The following is a 19,034-nucleotide window of genomic DNA, read 5'->3' on the forward strand; positions in this document are numbered from 1 at the left end:
TGGGTGCCAAATTACTTACAGCTGTGAACCAATGGGTCAGAATCTAGGTAATGATGCACACTTTTGTACTTTGCTAATGGTTGTGCAATTTGGTACCAATCCTTTCATAAATGAGATACATAGCAAAGGCCTTAAATATGTCCATGACTTTAACTTAATCCCATTTCTTGGACTCTGGCCCAAGGAAACAATTTGCAAGAGACTTTCTGTCTAAAGGTACTTGTTGTAGTACTATTTTCAATAGATGAAAAAATTAGAGGGCTTCCCTGGTGGCGCAGTGGTTGAGAATCCGCCTGCTAATGCAGGGGACAAGGGTTCGAGCCCTGGTCTGGGAAGATCCCACATGCCACGGAGCAACTGGGCCCGTGAGCCACAACTACTGAGCCTGTGCATCTGGAGCCTGTGCTCCACAACGAGAGGTCGCGACAGCAAGAGGCCCGCGCACTGCAATGAAGAGTGGCCCCCGATCGCCGCAACTAGAGAAAGCCCTCGCACAGAAACGAAGACCCAACACAGCCAAAAATAAATAAATAAATTAATTAATTTTAAAAAATTAGAAACAACAAGAAATATTAAACAGTAAGAAAAGAATTAAATAAACCATGGTAGATCCATGTACCCACTAAAATGTGTTTTTGAGTTTATAATAACATGGGGAAATACTTAGAATGATAAGTAAGCAAATAAAAAAACTATGCAAAAAAAATGACACAGAGGAAACTCACTAAAAATGGTAGACTCTGAGGGGGGGGGATCGGGAGTGATTTTTTTTTCCTCCTTCCTTCTATCTTCCTGTAGTTTCTAAACTTTCTAAGCTCCCTGTGAATGAGTTTATTCCAAACTACAAAACAAAACTACAAAGAAAATCCTAATTAAAAAAAAATTCTGGTGCCTGTCCTGGAGGATCCACAGACACTTGTGAGCATTCCTGTAAGTGCACGCTGTTGGGAGAGAGGCCAAACAGATATTCCCTCCTGCGCCGAGGTGCCAGGCTTTGTGCCAAGTGACCCCGCCACCCTGGCCACAACCCACTGAACCAGGAATCCCTACTGAAGGCTCCAGCAGACTGGGCAGAAGGAAGCCCAACCACCTATGAGGAGGCTTGACTCCAGGCACTGGAGGTACGGTCAAAGAGGAGCCTCTGACACTGGATAGCGAAAAATAGGGCCAATCAGATCCTGTCTCTGGAAATGTGCATGGAAAAACTCTCAAGGAGGCTCCTCTGCCCCTCCTGAGAGATGAACAAGGACAACCAGACCCTCAAGCAGCTGGGGATCCTGAGCAATGAGGGCTGTTCTTCTGGTTCCTCGGGAGGCGGCGGAGATGGCTTTCCTTACTCCCTACTTTCGTACAAGAAGCACCTACCACACAGAGAGATGTAGGCAGAGTGGGCCCCGGCGTCTGACAAAGCTCAGCTCCCTTTGGGTGTGTGTAGTGGACGTTATATGGGCAGCTGGAACCCTCCTCCCAACTCTGCTGGTCCCAAAGGCCCCTCCACAGATAAGTGTCACAGGAAACTTGTTAACTTCCAGATTCCAGGCTCCCCCCCTAGATAATTTCACTTAATAGTCTTGGAGAGTGGGGAACTCAAGAATTTGTATTTAAGAGTTCCCAGGTAATTCTGATGCATAGACCAGTTTCGGAACCAGTGTTTTGCCCACTACTAAAAAAAACTACACCATCCTGCTCTAACTCTGAAGTAAGCCCTAACAGTAGGATAGCTCCTCAAAAAAATTAAACATAGAACTACCATAAGATCCAGCAATCTCACTCCTGGGTATATAGCCAAAAGAACTGAAAACATGGTCTCAAACAGATATCTGTACACCCATGTCCACAGCAGCATGACTCACAATAGCCGAAAAGGTGGAAGCAACCCAAGTGGTCATCACAGATGAATGGATAAAAGAAATGTGGTACATACATAAAATAAGTCTTATTCAACCTTAAAAAGGAAGGAGATTCTGACACATGCTACATTGTGGATGAACCCTGAAGACACACTGCGAAGTGAAATGGCAGACGCAAAAGGACAAATACTGTACGATTCCACTTCACTGAGGTTCCCGTAGTAGGCAAATCCACAGAGACAGAAAGTAGAACAGGGGTTGCCAGCAGCTGTGGGAAGCTATTATTTCACGGACAGTGTTTCAGTTTCGGAAAATGAAAAAATTCTGAAGATGGATGGTGGTAATGGTTGTACAACAACGTGAATACACTTAATGCCAGTGAGCTGTACACTTAAAGATGGTTAAAATGGTAAATTTTAGGGATATCTTACCACACACACACATACGCAAACCCAACAAACCAGCAATGACTAAACAAAACAAAAAAACCTATACAGTTCTTTCTAGCAAGGAAAATAAGCCACCTCAAAGAAATCATAGCCAAGAAAATAACTTTTTTTTGCTTTTTACAAAACACTGTCAGAGATAAAAATCTTTAGAAAAGAAAATGAGTTCAGAACAAGCTTCTTTCAACGTATCAGCGTCCCTTATCATAAAATAAACAGAGAGAAACAGGAAATGGGAGACTAAAATAAATCTTCTGTTTCAAGAAAAAATAAATCATTCCTAAAAGTTTACACGCAGATCTTTCTGGGTCTTTCAAAATGTCTCTGAAATGTTGCAGTTCAAAGCTTTTCAAATACTATAGCCTCCACCCACTCCCCGGACATGCATTTACTTCCTCTCTTATAAACATAACTTCCTTTGTTGTTTGAACAGATTCAGTGACTCTGGGGTCTCCTTGTGGTTGGTGCCCACCGACAAGCCCTGTTCCTCGAATTAGCTGGGAAACGCTTCAGGGTGGGCAGTGACTTGCCATAGACAAAAAGGAGACAGGTCAGTGGGGGGGCAGTGTGACAGAAGGTGCTGTGAGTGGGGGGAGGCTTCTATTAGGAGATCTCACAAATGTGAATGGCTGCTATCAGGGTGGTAAGCTGCTAACCAGTGTTTTCACAGATGAGACCAAAAAAAAAAAAAAAAGCCAACTTTAAATACAGCTTGAGTGATGATTAAGTTACCATTAGGCCTGTCTGCAAATGAGTGAAAATCCAAAAGAATAGTGATTTAAATAGCACAGAAGTTTCTTTCCCTCCTTGTAAATGAATCCAGCAGGAGGGAGCTGGGCTGCCGTGATGGTTCTGTGAGTTTGTCAGGGACCCAGGCTCCTTCTGTCTTATCACTCTGCCACCCTCAGCTCACGGGCCAATGTGATGATTTGACTATTGAAGCTTCAGCCTTAATCAAGTCTAGATTCTCGCCCAGGACATAGAGGAAGGCATGAAAGGGTCCCTTCCTTCTAATAAGGTAAGTTGCATGTAACCCTCCCATGTATATTCCACTGGTCGGAACATGTTCTCATGACCACACCTCGCCACAGGAGAGGATGGGAAATGGATTTTATTCTGGGGAGCTGTTGCACAGCTAAGAAAGGGAAGGCTGATATTGGGGTCAATGGTTAGCAATCGTTGCCCCCAGGAAGTTACATCAGAAGGTAGAACTCGGGACTTCTTTTTCACAAGTACCACAGACATTCCACACGAGACTCTTCTAGGGCAATCGTCTCATTTAATCAATACAACTTCCCTGGGTTTGTGTTATTTCCACTTTCCAAAGGTAGAAGGATTCCACGAGTTTGTGTCACTTATCCAAAGCAGCTCCACAAGGTATGCCATTGGCCTTCTAATTCTTCAGAATCAGCCCTGAGTGGTCACAAAGCCCCTTCCTCTGTAGCACCGAGAGGGGCAGGTGGATGGGCCTGGGGATGGCGGTGTGGGTCTCTCAGGGTCTCTCAGCTCCAGGCATGGTCACCTCTACACATTTATGTCTTCCTAACTCCGAACCCTGCCATGCAGGACTCCAGGAGCCCATCACATGGCAAACCGTACACATCACCCCAGCCCTGCTCTTACCCTGGAGGCTGGAAACCCTAGGCTGGGCCACCGGCTTGCTTGCTTTTCAAGCTGATGTTAGCATTCTGGGGCAGATTCACTCATCCCGATTTGCAGCTGTACCCACTTTTGTTGAGGACATGCCTGTGCTGGAAGGGTTGGAGGGCGCTTACCGCAGACCCCAGAGAGCCAAAGGGAAAAAGGAGCATCAATCCCGAGCTGGGCTCCCCCGGGGCTGAGACATGTTGTTAGGAAGGAACACGTAAAACTAAAAAGAAACCGCCTTTGGCTGGCTCTGTCTTCTCTTGATGGTTATTTGGGTTCCTTTCATATTTTCAATGAACTCTCTTGAGGGATTAGGAAATTTAATGTTTAAATCATTGAGGATAAGGAATGAGCCAAAGAGGAGTAACTTTAAAGAAAGAGACTAGTTCTGTTCTGCCTACGAACTGCCCGTTCCGACCCCCTGGCCAGTGTGTGCAGCCTGACTGTTCGAAAGCACACAGTGTCTGCATTGCTGGGGGAGGACCACAGAGGCTTCTGGACTCCACACAAGGTCATTCCACATGAGCTTGGGGCTGACTCCCTAAAAGCACGTCTCCCGTGAAGAGGACAGAGTCTGGGTTACCCATTCCTTCGGTGGACCTCCAACTCCACAGATCACACACACCCCTCCACTACTGTCCTTCTGACCACTACAGAGAATCCTTCTGAAAGGCTCTTAATTTCTGTTTTAAAATACCTTTCAATAAAAGATGTAAATGCTTGTTTATTATAAATTCAGAAGAGAAACTGAAAAGAAGGGAAGAAAAACTGCCTGTTATTCTACCACCCAGAGATAACCGTGACTAACCTTTCGTATATTTTTCTAAGCACATATACGTGTATGTTCGTATGTACATGCATGTGTGTGTAAAAAGCTTTTGAAAAGCAAATATGGCCTCAGACTATTTTATAACCAGCTTTTTACCACTTGGCAATAGGCCACAGACATCTTTCTATGTCAATAAATATATACCTACAATATTTTTCTTAGTGACTGAAGATATTACATTGTACCATCATTTTTTAAAAATCCCCTATTGTTGGATAGTAAGATTAGTTCATTGCTCTATTTTTGGAAAAAATTATTACTATCGTTATTACTAAAGATCTTAGGGTACATGCTTGATTATATGCTTAGAATAAACTCCTAGAAGTAGAATGCTGGGCAAATGCTTTGCAAAGTGTTAGGATTTTTTGATATACGTGGTCAAATTTATCTGTAGAAAAGTTGTAATAATTTACATTCATCTCCCATGTATGAGGAGATTCCCGATGTTCTAGTTTACACTAGACACTATGTTTTTCTTTCTGAAAAGAAAAGGTTACAGATAATGACATTCTGTAACCTTTTGGGAAAGAACCACAGTTGCATATCCATCCTATACACAAAGCTTTCCTTCCACGACAGCTCCATCTGAGAAATCAGGCCCCCAAAGAAGCCAAATTAGACCCAAATTCAAATATATCTGGGTCTCAGAACATCCTCTCATTTCCATCAGCCTCTGAACACACATCTGGCCAAACAACTCTCTGTGATTTGTGACCTGGACTGGATTCAACGCTGACCTAGATAGAGAGTACTTTGGATCTCATTACCCGCCCTCCAAACCATCTGGTGCTGGCTAAACAGGTTATCCACGCAGTAGGAACCTCCATCCCTCAACTGGCTTTCTTCTTGCCAGGTTTCTTCCAAAATAAATATTTTCTACCTAGCTCCTTACACACAAAAAAGAGGATGTGGATTATCTTCTGCATATCTTAACCTGATAGACGAGAAGCTTATTTTTTAGAACTTAGCAGTTCTACAGATTCAATCACAGTTCCCTGGATGGACCAGGAGACAGTGAAAAGGCAGAGAAAGGGAGAAGGAATGAATTCCCATGGTCACAGAACTGGGGCCTGAGGCGTTGCCTCTGCATGTTATCCCACTTATGTTAATATTTAAAATATTTGTGGTTGGGGGGGAAATGCCAATTATCTTCAAAACAGAGAATCTGTTCTTGGCTACAAGTGTTTTTTTCAAATTCCTAGAATTAAAGCAGCTTGTTCTTCCAGGCTCATGAGCTATTTTTATCTGCAAAAATACGGAGCGCACACACGTGTTCCCACGTTCATCTATGTGCGCGGACGCTGGGGTTCGTTACTGTCCCTTAGCTCTGTTGAAGGCAGAGCTAAGGGACAGTAAGCTTGGGGCTTTACCACCTTTGCAGAAGTGTATTGCTGTGGGGTGAAGGACTGTCTTCCTTTATAATTCCTCATTTTCTCAAATGACATTTTGGGATTTTTAAGAGCAGTCATGGAAAACAACACAGTTACATAGAACACAAACTTATGGTTACCAAAGGGGAAAGGGGCAGAGAGATAAATGAGGAGTATGGGATTAACAGATAACACTACTATACATAAAACAGATAAACAACAAGAATCTACTGTAGAGCACAGGGAATTATATTCAATATCTTGTCATGACCTATAATGGAAAAGAATCTGAAAAAAATATATATAATATATATAACATATATATATATCTGAATCAGTGCTGTACACCTGAAAGTAACACAATATTGTAAATCAACTATATTTCAACTTTAAAACATTAAAATCAGTCATATAAAGCAAAATAGACCTATTTTTTTGAACCTCTATTGTTCATTGTGTTGTGTTGTTACGGTCTCTCTTCTTTTGACCCTGGCATTTCTTTACTCATGCACAACACCCTTATCGAGGGCCTCCTGTGGGCAGAGCCCTCCGCTGGGTACCGTGGAAGGCCTCAAGACAGAATCCCTCGTCCAGCTCTGTCCCCAACCAGCTGTCATGAAGGGGTCCCTGCACTTCACACAGCCACAGTTTATGCACCTTTAAAACAAGGTACCTGGCCTTATTGCCTACAGGCACTGACTCCCCTGCACTTGTGGGCTCCTCACAGTCCGGGGGGTGGAGGGGGGGATGTCCTGAGCAGGCTCTGGCTGGCATCCCAGGCCACAGGTCAGAGGGACACATGGCTTGCTCTGGAAGTGAAGCAAGTCAAAGCTGGATGGAACCCCGCCCCGAGCCATGCCCACAATCACGTGTAAGCCCAATGGATGCTGAGGTCCTAACAAAGGGGTCTGATCCAAACTCACGCCACTGTAGACGTATATCTGTGGCTCTATTAAAACGTTTTGTGATGAACATTTTCAAAAATACGCAATATAGACAGAAGAAGAAAATGAAAACTCAGGCACTCATCACTGAGCTCCAACAATTTTAACTCTGCCCCTGACCCTCCGAATCCCAGACATCCTGTCATTTTACCCGTAAGTGCTTCACTGCGTGTCTGTAGTTAGAAAGGGTGTTTTAGAAATATAACCGCATGCCGTTATCCACAAAATTAACAGTTATTCCTTAATATCAGGTTAGTTCCTTAAAGATGTCTCTTTCGGGCTTTTTTGCAAATCAGGATCCAGACAAGGCTCACGCTTTTGCTTTGATGGTCCCTTCTGTTCTGGAACAGTTTCCACTCCTTTGTAAATTTTCACTTCCTTGCAGTTGGTTTGTTGAAGACACCAGGTCATTTATTTTGTAGGATGTCCCACGTTCCGGACTGGGTTGCTTGCTTCCTTGTAGTGTTGCTTAATTTGTTCTTCAGTCCCCTTTACTCCCTGTAAACTGGTAAGACATCTAGAGGCTTGATTAATTCCCGGATCAATTTTTTTTTTTAAGGCAAGAATGTGTCCGAGTTGATGCTGTGTATTTGACATTGATTGCATCCCCTTAGGGAGCACATCCGGTCTGGTCATCCCACTTATAGTGATAGATCAGAGGGCTCAGGTAGCTAAGTAAGGGGCTGACCTTGACGGGAAGCAGAAGAGATGGGATTTGGACCTTCTCAGTCTGATTCCAGAATCGACAATTTTAGCCACTCCCCCATCTTCCAGGAAAAACAAGTGCTCCACTTTTATACCTTTCTCTCTGTTTCTGGACTCCTGTACCCACCACCCATCTTTCCCCTGTACCAAGGACAAACACCACTAGTTGTAGGTCAGATCCCGTAGTTTAAATTGGGGAGGAACACAAGATCAGTGCTTTCAAGCACCAGGAGGTCCAGGCGTGGCTTGGGTGCTCCTTCTTTCCGCTGGGTCATGGTCAGAGGTGTAAGAAGTGGGGAGGGTCCGGGAAGGGGGTGGCATCTTACAAGAGTTTTCCTTGGCCACTGCATTTCTCTCCAGCCCTAAACCCTTCAGGCACTGGATGCAAGAGCCTGGGACCCCACGGTGCCAAATGTCAAAGGGATTGAGAATGACTATGAAAGTGTGATCACATTTCCAGTCTTTATCATGAATTTCCCATTTCCTTTTGCCTTCTTTTCATGTCCTCTGCTGCCATGATTTTTCTCTCGGTTTCTCTCGGTTTTCACTCATCTGTCTTGTCCCTCCCTCATGGGACAGGGGCCCTTTAGAACAATCACACACTGCAATTACACGCCAACAGCAGTCAAGGTAGCAAGAGAAAGGTGGGCATCACAGGTGCTGACCTCTGAAGTCTCTGCAAGTCCTAAACCTGAGGGTCTACCTGCACCTTGCACGTAGGGAGAGACTCCCACGAGAGACTCCTAGCCAGGTCCTGGGCACAGGGACCCCAGGGAGCTGAGGGGTGGAGAAGGCAGAGAAACAGCAGAAGACTGGAGAGAGAAATACCATCTGATGGGAAATAGAGAGATCCCTCCCAGCGGGCTCTGGTGCTGTGTTTCTCTTTAATTCACCAAGGTTGTGTTCTTTCTGTCCACGCATGAGCTGGGCTACAGTCCTCAGGCCTCCTAGAGGCTGCAGATATATTTGTTCTTGCCTTTTGTGGTGGTGACCACCTTTGTGCATTGCTCTCCTTCATTCACAAGGAATATTTGCAGAGATTCTTACCATCCACAAGGTCGTGAACCCTCACAATGACTCTTAGAGCGAAGGATCATCATCACACTCACGGTCACTTGAATACAAGACTCAGAGCCTGTAAATGCTTGAGGTTCCCCCATGATGAAGCGGCTGGGCCAGGACTTGAACCCATGTGCCTGGAAAGCTGAGCATCTTCCCCTATGACCACCCCCTACCCCCAACCCGCCCACACAAGGTTTGCTTCAGAGAAACAAGAAGGGCTTGGGTGTCACTTTCTTCAGGACCCAGTGACTCTTCTTCCCAAGAACTCGGTTGAGAGCGCCGGTTCCACGCGCTTTGTTTGTGGTCAGCGTCCCGTGGGAAAGGGTCAGCTGGCTGTTCAGAGCGGGACAGAATTTTTGGTGAGGCCTCCCTTTCCCGCTCTAAGTAATGAGAGCATTGGTACTCCCAGGGGGGGTCTCCTTGGGACACATTCCTTGTTGTTATTGCTATTGATGTGGTTTGTGGTTTTGCCTTTTTAAATTAAAAATCATCGTTTCTCTAATCGGGAGTCATATGTGTTCATTTTGAGACTCTTAGAAAAATGGAGAAAAGCATAAAGAAAATCAGTCTTGTCCGGTCTCCTGCCACCTCAAGCCACAGCGAGGACTTGGTGGGTTCCCTTCTTGCCTCCTGTGCCCCTGCAGATGCCCGCCCCACGTTCCTCTGTGCCTGGAGCCTCACAACAGGCCTCGCGTCCTCTCCTATGGCAGGGTTCGGCTACGAGGGAGGCCTGGCAGGGGGAAGGACAGTGTGGTTGGGAATTTATTCCCCTCGCTCCCTCTCTGCAAGGTCACCTCTGCCGAAGGTCACTGCTCCTTTCAAGACCCAGGAGTCAAACAAGCCACTTGCCCCCCACAGGCTCTGGTAACTGTTCCTAATCTCCTTCCTTTGGGCCCCGGGTGGTAGGGCTCTGGGTGGTAAAGCCCCAGCTACTGCAGCACTGGTTGTTCCCCCCAACCCTGCGCTGCCCACACTTTCATAAATAATCCCTCCCCAGGTTATCCTGTTTTGAACGTGCCATCTGTTTTCTGTTGGGAACTGGACTGCCTCACCTTCTGACTCATTGGTATGTCAAGACCTTTCCCTTGAAGCTCCCATGGCCATGCTATTTTCTGAGGTTTCCAAAGCAATGTATGAAGTAGAGCCTGGAATAAACTTGGGGGTCCTGGGGCAAGAAGGCATCTAATTTCTTGACTCCCAGTAGCACCCCTCACCTGACCTGGCTCGGAACTGCCCAGGCCCGTGTCCACACGTTGTGATGTGTCACACACCTCCACCCACTCCCAAGCACCTCCAACTCCTACTGCCCCTATATCTCCATTAAAGCCACTCCTTTTGTCACCGGAATTATCTCCACGAGGTCCCGCTTGGAAAGGAAGTTGTAGCAGAGGAGGAAGGAATCCTGGCTTTTTCACCCCAGAGGCCTCTGCACATGACGCTGCCTCAGACCCCTGCTCACCGCCTGGCTGACTCTACCTGCCCCTCTTATCTCGGCTTTGAAGCCTTCTCCGAGCTCTGCACCCTCGTGCTCTTCCGTGTTGTAACTCTCCTCATGAGGTCCATAAGGGCAGGCACCGTGTCCTACTCACCCTTCTACCTGACACCCGCCCATAGCACCTGGCATATAATAAACACTCCATCAGTAAGTTGAATATTGTACATTTGGGACATCCTCCAGTATCAAGTTTTCCCATTAGCCCCATGTTGAAGGACTATTTCCATTTGGAAGAACCCTTGAATTGAAGGAGCCAGCCATTGCTTCCTGGAATACTGTGTATACATTAGAAGCCATTTACCCATCCCCACAGGCACTAAGGTGACGGGACCCTACAAAGGTGTGTTTGTGGGAGGTGGGCGTGGGGAAGAGAACAAAAGGTGCACCTTTGTCAGAAACTTTTGTGGGGCTGTTGACGCGGGAGGAGGCAAGAGTGTGAAAGCAGAGCCGGGGAGTCGGGAGAAAATTCTGGTCCATCATTTTCCCAAGAGCCAGGTATATAAAAAAACACCGGTGCTGCAGACGGTCCTACGAAGGTAGACTTCAGATGCAATTTCAGTCCTCTGGAGTCACTTCTGAATTTATTTACCATATTGAACTTTACCTCCTAGTGCGGGGTCAGGGGAGCTTTGAGTATTAGTGAAATATTTCAAACCTCCCTTTAAGAGAAAAATATGAATACCTCTATTTGCACAAAGAACAGTGGAAAGATATACAAGGAACTAGTGAAGTGATGACTTCCGGGGGTGGAGTGGAGGACCCAAACAGACTGGGTAGCAGAGAGAGGGAAACTTCTCAATTATAACTTTTGATATTGACTTTTTTTTTTTTTTTTTTTGCGGTACACGGGCCTCTCACTGTTGTGGCCTCTCCCGTTGTGGAGCACAGGCTCCGGACGCGCAGGCTCAGCAGCCATGGCTCACGGGCCCAGCCGCTCCGCGGCATGTGGGATCTTCCCGGACCGGGGCACGAACCTGTGTCCCCTTCATCGGCAGGCGGACTCTCAACCACTGCGTCACCAGGGAAGCCCTGATACTGACTTTTGAATCATAGGAATTTATAACCTATTTAAAAAAGAAAATCACATTTGAAAAACCTTCCCTGAGAAGAGCAATAACTTTCCATCTTTTTTTTCACTTCAACCCACTCAGGTGGGGCAAGAGACCTCGTTGTCCATTTATTCTGTCCTTTTACACTTTCCAGTGGAAGAAACAATGGGACTTGTTTATAATAACAAAGTGTCAACGCATAAGCAGTTTGCTTTTGGGGAGAGGGGGTAGCATTACGTAAACATTTGCTTTGGCAACTGGGGTATGATGATTCCTATTTGAACCACAACGTATCTTCCAATTTAGTTAACTAGAAAATTACCGGCCCCAAATACTGATGTGGCGAATACAGAAACCTAAACATCTTAGAGAAGATCAGAAAATCTAAAACCAACCACGTGGATAACACAGTAGCAGCAACTGCTAAGACAGAAAACAAAACTTGCTTCCTCCTCAGTGTGGGCATTTGGCTGTTGACAGTTTTGCAGGCACAGCAGGAGCTCTGCAAGCTGCCACATGTTGCATAGATGATAGAATTTTGGATAAATGCTGAATAGAAGTATTCTGGCGACACGCTCATTTTGGTGCATGAATTCCGAATTCAGTCACCCTTAATGATTCACGTAATAAGTTAATAGTAGAAAGTGATTAGTTCTCCCTAAATGCCAGCTGGAGGATTGCGTGGCATTCACCCAGAAGAGCAGAAAGGACTCATATGTTTGGAAAGCAATTTGCGTCCATCAGGAGAATTCTTGCATCTCCAGTTGCCTTTGAGACCACTTCCAAAATGGCTCTATTAGAATTACTGTACCGGTAAAAATTTATAAAGCTACCCTGCTCCGAGGTGGCCAGAGTCCTAGAGAATTTGGACTCTGTGATGGAAAAGACCACCCGTCTAAATCATGCTTTTTCCCAGTGGGAAGCAGCCCTTCAAACAATGAAGGTCCTTCTTAAGTATCAGCTTTGGCCTCTGGGATAACTTTTCTGAAAGAGCTTGCTGGGTGAGTTGCAAACCCTTGGGGAAATGTTTTCACAAGGAAGTTCTAAGAACTGTTGAGGACTGAGTAGCTCTACCCTTCCGTATGTTTTTAACCACAGTTAAGCTTCCCTGGCAAGGAGTGATGGAGCTTTCGAGGCAGTGATTTTAGACCCTCTGACCCCCTCGACCCTCTTGTCCTAGATCTTCCCAGCATCTGTCCTGTTCTATCCTGTCTCTCACATCGAATTCTACACCGACATTTGGACTTAGGGGCCCTCTTGGGCTTCCCTAACTCTGATCATCTCATGCTATCACTTGTGACTTGCACCCACTCTTCTTACACCTGATCCAGCTCCAGCTCCAGGGGACCAAAGAGGAGGTAAGATGCACTAAAATGAAATCCCCACGGCTCTTGAATCCAAACACCTCTACGCCTTAGCCTGCCATGGTTAACCATCATGGACGCTTAGGAGAATGCTGAGCCACGTGGCATGGATCTGTACTTCCCAGGAACTGAGAATATGGGTACGTACAGGGTTGACAGTCAGCTGGTTAAATACTGAATTACTTCCCTGTCACTTCGGTACAGCTATTGTCCCACTACCTTGACCACCTAGGCTCCTTCCCTGGAACTCCCTAGACCTTCCCCTAAACCTGCAGCTTTAGGGACAATACCTGGCCAATCAGGGGCAGGAGTGGGGGTAGGGCCTTGGTTGGGTACCCTTGGCCAGAATCCATCCTGATTGGCCGATACCTGAGCCAGACTAGTTGTTATCTATCTCAAATATCAACCTTTACAAGTGAGCCATGGTCTTAGAGATTTCCAGATAAATAAATGAAAAAGAAAAAAGTCAGACAAGGGACGGCTGTGCCGATACTCCCAGCTGGCAGCCTCTTCTCTTCAAAGGCTGCCCCAGAGGTTTAAGCAGATGATTTACTAAATACTGCCTTTTGCCAAATCCCCAGAGACCCTTGAAGGTTGGGTGCTAATAAAGTTCAAGTTATTATTAGGCACGTGGTCTATGTAGGTCACTGCCAAGTGCTGGCAAAGAAAAGCCAAGCAAGCAGGCTAACCCTGGCTGGAATGTGGATGAGGAACTGCAAGCCCTTCTCTAAACAGGAAACATGCCTGAAATTTCTTTTGTCTCCAGAAGGACTTGGCTTCTTCACCTGTAAAATGAGGGTCCTATTAATGACCCCCTTCACCAGTGTCTCAGGATTTTGGACAAGAAATAAGCCTCTTTAGGAAAAAGTGGGGGAACCCACCAGGGAAGAGTATTGGGAGATCCAGCTTCATCCTGTAGACGCTTGGATCCTTTGGATTTTCTGTCGCTGCCACACGGCAGTGCTTGGCTTGCATGTTACCTGGCAGCCCCTGAGAGGGACCGTGGCCATGAGTGGGGCAGGAAACAGCTCCAGGAATTCAAGGTCTTGACTAAAGGAAAGAGCAGATCTGTGCTTCCAGTTCTGCTTGGACACAGGCGTTTTTCAGATGCTCACAGGAAGATGACTCGTGTCAAGCTTTCAACCATTTGGACAAAGTTCAGGATTGTTCTTTAGCAAGATCTCTTCCTGGGCAAAAAGGAACACACGCATTTCCTAGGCATCCTGTTGGGCGGTGATGTCCCCTCTTTACCAAAGCTCTCCGAGCTGGAAGGGCATCCGCACAGGCAGGAGAGACAGAGGGATTGGGGCCACGTGTCTGGGGGAGGGTGGTGGGCTTGGAGGTGTCTGGGGGTATTGCTGGAACGCAGGTGCAGTAGGACCCTCCCGGGCAGGAAGGAAGAGCTAGGACAGGCGAGAAAGCAGTGGATCTGCCCGTGCTGATGTGCCTCCTGGCGGGAGGTTTCCAGGCTGAGTCACCCCGTGTGAACCTGGCAAAGAATGGGAAACCATTGGGAGAGAGAACAGGAAGAACCAAATTCAGGCCAAGCGAGAGGGAAGGGGTGGGGTCACGGGATTTCTGGGACAGTGGAGCCCAAACTGAGCCCTAGGCATGCTCCTTTTTTTTTTTTTTAAGAAAAATTAAAACTCAGCTAAGGTACGCTTCCTCCTGTTTTACAGAACATGTGAGGTGAACATCTTCAGTTTTATTTATGTCCTAAATAAGCACATGTAGCACTTATTTGGTGCCAAGCACTCTTCCAGAGTTTGACAAGTTTTAACTTATTTAGTCCCCAGGACAATCAGAGGTCTTATGATTATTCCCATTTTATGGCGAGGCAACTTGAGGCATGGCAGAAAGGGTTACGTGGCTTTACCCAAGGGGAGGAGGAGCCGAGACTGGACCCCAGGCAGCCTGGCTTCCATGTCTGTGCTTTCGACTCTTGAATTGATCTTTTAATAGACTTTATTTTTTTTTAGAACAGTTTTAGATTTATAGAAAAATTAAGAAGATAGCACAGAGGGTTCCAATACATCCTGTATCCAGTTTCCCCTGTTATAAACATCTTACATTAAGGTGGTGTATTTGTTACACGTAATGAGCTAGTATTGATCACTATTATTAATGGAAGTCCACAGTTTATTTGGATTTCCTTAATTTTTACCTAATGTCTTGTTCTGTTCCAAGATCCCATCCAGGTTACTGCATTCCTCATGTCTGCTTAGGTTCCTCCCGGCTGTGGCAGTTTCTCTGACTTTCCTTGTTTCCCATGACATTGATAGTTTTGAGCAGTGCTGGTCAGGTGTTTTGGGATGTGTCTGATGATTTTTCTCCTAATTAGACTGGGGCCCAACCCTTGTCTTTTTTTTTAAAAAAACATCTTTATTGGAGTATAATTGCTTTACAATGTTGTGTTAGTTTCTGCCGTATAACAAAGTGAATCAGCTATATGTATACATATATCCCCATATCCCCTCCCTCTTGGGCCTCCCTCCCACCCTCCCTATCCCACCCCTCTAGGTGGTCACAAAGCAGCGAGCTGATCTCCCCCAACCCTTGCCTTTTGATCGTTACAGTGAGCTCTTGCAAGGCAGGTGCCAACCTAACAGGGACATCTGCCATTACTTGACAGAATTCCACACTAGGTATTCTTTTTCTTATGTATTTGGTTCTTTTCAGAAGGAAAAGGAGACTTCTCTTTTGTCGTTGTGCTAACTCATCTGGTTCCGAGTAAAGAAAGTCATGTTACCGTGGACTCTCCCGCTGGGGTAAAGCCCTTGGTTTACGCTAGTTTCCATCTTCCAGGGTTGCAGGGTGCATTTCATTCCTCCAGCTGGGCCCTGTTCATCCCTGTTAAGACTCAGACCCCGGCACAGCTAAGTGTAAAGGGAAAGTCGGGGACTTGGTCCTGTAGGGCTGTGTGGGGTTCTATTTGCTTCCTTCAGCCAACATTTCCTCAAGCCTTGTCACTCCCACTGAAGCCAGAGCATGCGCGGCCAGCTGCCAGGTCGTGGCTCTGTCTCCGCAGCTCTCCATCCCTGCTGTCTCCGGGGAGGCATCTCCTCAGCTAGCTCTGTGTGAGCACATCTGCAGAAGCTACCCCACTCCCCACCTTCCTCAGGTGCTGTCCTGGCAGGCGGACCCTCCTTCCTAGATGATAGACCACACCGTCAGATGGATCCTGACAGTCCAGACTGGGAACACACGCATTTGATTTTCCCAGGGAGAACTCCGATCATAAATATGTTTACGCATGAGGGAAGTGCTTGATATACGGCCTTGAGGTGATAAAAATACACGCCACCTTCTCAGAAAACTAAAAATAGAATTACCATATGGTCCGGCAATCCCACTCCTGGGCATATACCCAGACAAAACTATAATTCGAAAAGATACATGCACCCCTATGTTCACAGCAGCACTATTCACAATAGCCAAGACATGGAAACAACCTAAATGTCCATCAACAGATGAATCAATAAAGATGTGGTCCACACAGACAATGGAATATTACTCAGCCATAAAAAAGAACGAAATAATGCCATCTGCAGCAAGATGGATGCAACTAGAGATTATCATATTAAGTGAAGTAAGTCAGAAAGAGAAAGACAAATACCATATGATATCACTTAAATGTGGAATCTAAAATATGACACAAATGAACGTATCTATGAAACAGAAACAGAATCACGGACATGGAGAACAGACTGGTGGTTGCCAAGGGGGTGGAGGGTGGGAGACGGATTGGGATTTTGGGATTAGCAGATGCAAACTGGTATATAAAGAATGGATAAACAACAAGGTCCTACTGTATAGCACAGGGAACTGTATTCAATATCCTGTGATAAACCATAATGGGAAAGAATATGAAAAAGAATATATATATATATATATATGTATAACTGAGTCACTTTATTGTACAGCAGTAACTAACCCAACATTGTAAATCACCTATACTTTAATAGAAAAACTTTTTTTTAAATACACGCCACCTTTTAAAACCATGGCAACACAAGAGGCAGGACAGTTGCAAATGAAAGGGCGTTTAAAATATGGCAATGGGCTGCAGGTGTGTAAAGAAAGTTGATTAGGAAAACAGCTAGACGGAAGAGAGTCCTGCCTTCATTCTCATCTCCACTGCGTCCCAGCTCAGAGCCTCACCAAGTTCCAAGGCCAACCCCCAATAACTGCTGGCTATATGAACAAGGGACGCAGAGTAGGCATCTCCTGGCTGCCTCCAACAAGTCGCAGCCCGGGCTTCCCATCTCTTTCCCTCCTTGCCTTCAGTCCGAACAGAGCTAACAACTTCGTGGCTCATTTTACCTTCCCAACCCTCCTCCTGCTAGATTGAATCATTAGCCTCGGTTCCTCACCTTCTGCAGCGACCACATCCTCTGCTGTGTAACTCTGCAGACCCTCCCACAACCTTGGGAGGGAAACACTTCTCTGCCCCATGATTTTGGACTCGGCTGGAGGGTATCAGCAGACGTGACGCATACAGTGGTTCGAAATGTGCTTGTGTGGTTGGGCGTGTCCTCTTACGCCTCTCCCCGTCACCAGGAAAACAACATGCCCCAGCTAGCTTGCTGGTCCCGGGAGGATGAGAGGCATGTGGGACAGACCTGGACCCAAACAGCAGCGTGGAACCCAACCCAGCTGATCCCAGCCAGGATCAGCCAAACCCCAGCTCAAATGTATGAGTGAGAAACAAACGCTCCGTGGAACGCCATCAAGCTTTCAAACCCTTTGGTACCAGCAGCAGTACCTGCGGAGGAATACGCAGGACGAAGGTTTCTGGGAAGAGGAGACTTCATGTCCCAGGAGACCATTCCTTTCTTACATGAGCCTTCCTGATGATGTCACCGTCACCGGGACTCACCTCTCCCAGAAAGCATTGGTCTGCCTGTAATAACAGTAATTAGAATTCACCTGGGGTTTTATGGGCAGGAGGCAGCAGCAACATACAACTATCTTATGAGGTGGAGAGGCCGGGATTATCACATTCATTTTGCAAAGAGAAAATTAAATACTCAGACGAGTTGGGTGACTCACCAAGACTGGACCAGGAGGCAGCCGTCTGAAGGAACAACGCGATAAGGAGTTCCTCATACCCGGGAGAAGTCACGTGTGTGCTCGCGCAGGCGCCTTTCATTTTTGTAACATTTCCTGTTATTAAAGGGATACAGGCCAATTGCAGAAAACTAGGAAAACGCGGGAAGCATTAGTAAGTTTCCATCCTACCTAGTAGTATTTTGATCTATTTCTCTGTGTTATTTTTGTTGTTATTATTTTTTTGGCCGTGTCACGCGGCTTGCGGGATCTTAGTTCCCCGACCAGTTGCTCCCTGGAGTGGAAGTTCGGAAGTCCTAACCACTGGTACACCAGGGAAGTCCCTCTCTGTGTTATTTTTAATGCATGTATATTTATTATATATTTTTATAAGTTAGAAGCATACTGTATATATAAGAACATTTCCTATGGCATTTAAAATTCTTTAAAGACAGTTTTTAATGCATACTGTGTTCTATGACTTAGTCTAATTTGTTTAAACATTCTCTATTACTGTAAATGTAGCCTGTTTGTAATTTTTTTGCCACGAAAAACAATGTTTTGGTGAAATCTTTGTTGGCACAGGAGGTAATTTATGTATTTAGTGCATGGCTGGTATAAATGGTAGCTGGTATAAATCTTTGTCTAAATCCCTGATAATTTCCTTATAATAAACTTCCAGATGAACTTCTGGGTTAATGAGTTTTAACATTGAAATAGTTTTTGTCAAACTGCTTTCCAGAAAGGATGTCCCATTTCTATTGCTAATTATGATGTTGCAGTTGCCCATCTCACAGCCTCCTCACTAGCACTGAGTATTTTCTTTAAAACAAAGTATTGCTAATTTGATGGGTAAAAAATGGTAGTTTCTTGTCGCATTTTTCATTCCTAGTGAGACTAAAAATTACCGCATAATTATTAACCATCAGTAACAGGATGACTGGGTAGAGGAGGCATCTGGATCAGGGCCTGGCATAATAGTTCTGAACGAATGAATTACCAAAGGAGGACCACGCTGTGCATGTGAGTAGAACTGCTAAGACTATGTGTTAAGGACTGAGGTTCTTGATTGTGTGGACAGGGATTTATCCCCAGTCCTTTCTTGATCAAAAGGACAAAATGCTGGGATAGAAGTGAGGTTTTCGAGTGTCTACTGGGGTGACAGGACTGAGAACGAGTTGCTGGGCTTTGGAACTGGTGGACCGGCCAATGAGAACGCTCTTC

At 45.8% G+C, this 19,034-nt stretch overlaps 1 protein-coding gene across 2 annotated transcripts in view; it reads right to left on the reverse strand.

Annotated features, from left to right (window-relative positions):
• SNRK (SNF related kinase) overlaps positions 1-17,663 on the reverse strand; it is a 154,518-nt gene extending 136,855 nt beyond the window's left edge. For both annotated transcript variants that reach the window (XM_073787850.1, XM_073787849.1), the window contains exon 1: positions 17,527-17,663. The gene's annotated coding sequence lies outside the window, so the exon portion shown is untranslated. The remainder of the gene's footprint in view (positions 1-17,526) is intronic.
• Between the last annotated feature and the right edge of the window lie 1,371 nt (positions 17,664-19,034).

The sequence above is a fragment of the Tursiops truncatus genome, chromosome 10 (assembly GCF_011762595.2).
Source record: "Tursiops truncatus isolate mTurTru1 chromosome 10, mTurTru1.mat.Y, whole genome shotgun sequence".
Classification (NCBI taxonomy): domain Eukaryota; kingdom Metazoa; phylum Chordata; class Mammalia; order Artiodactyla; family Delphinidae; genus Tursiops; species Tursiops truncatus.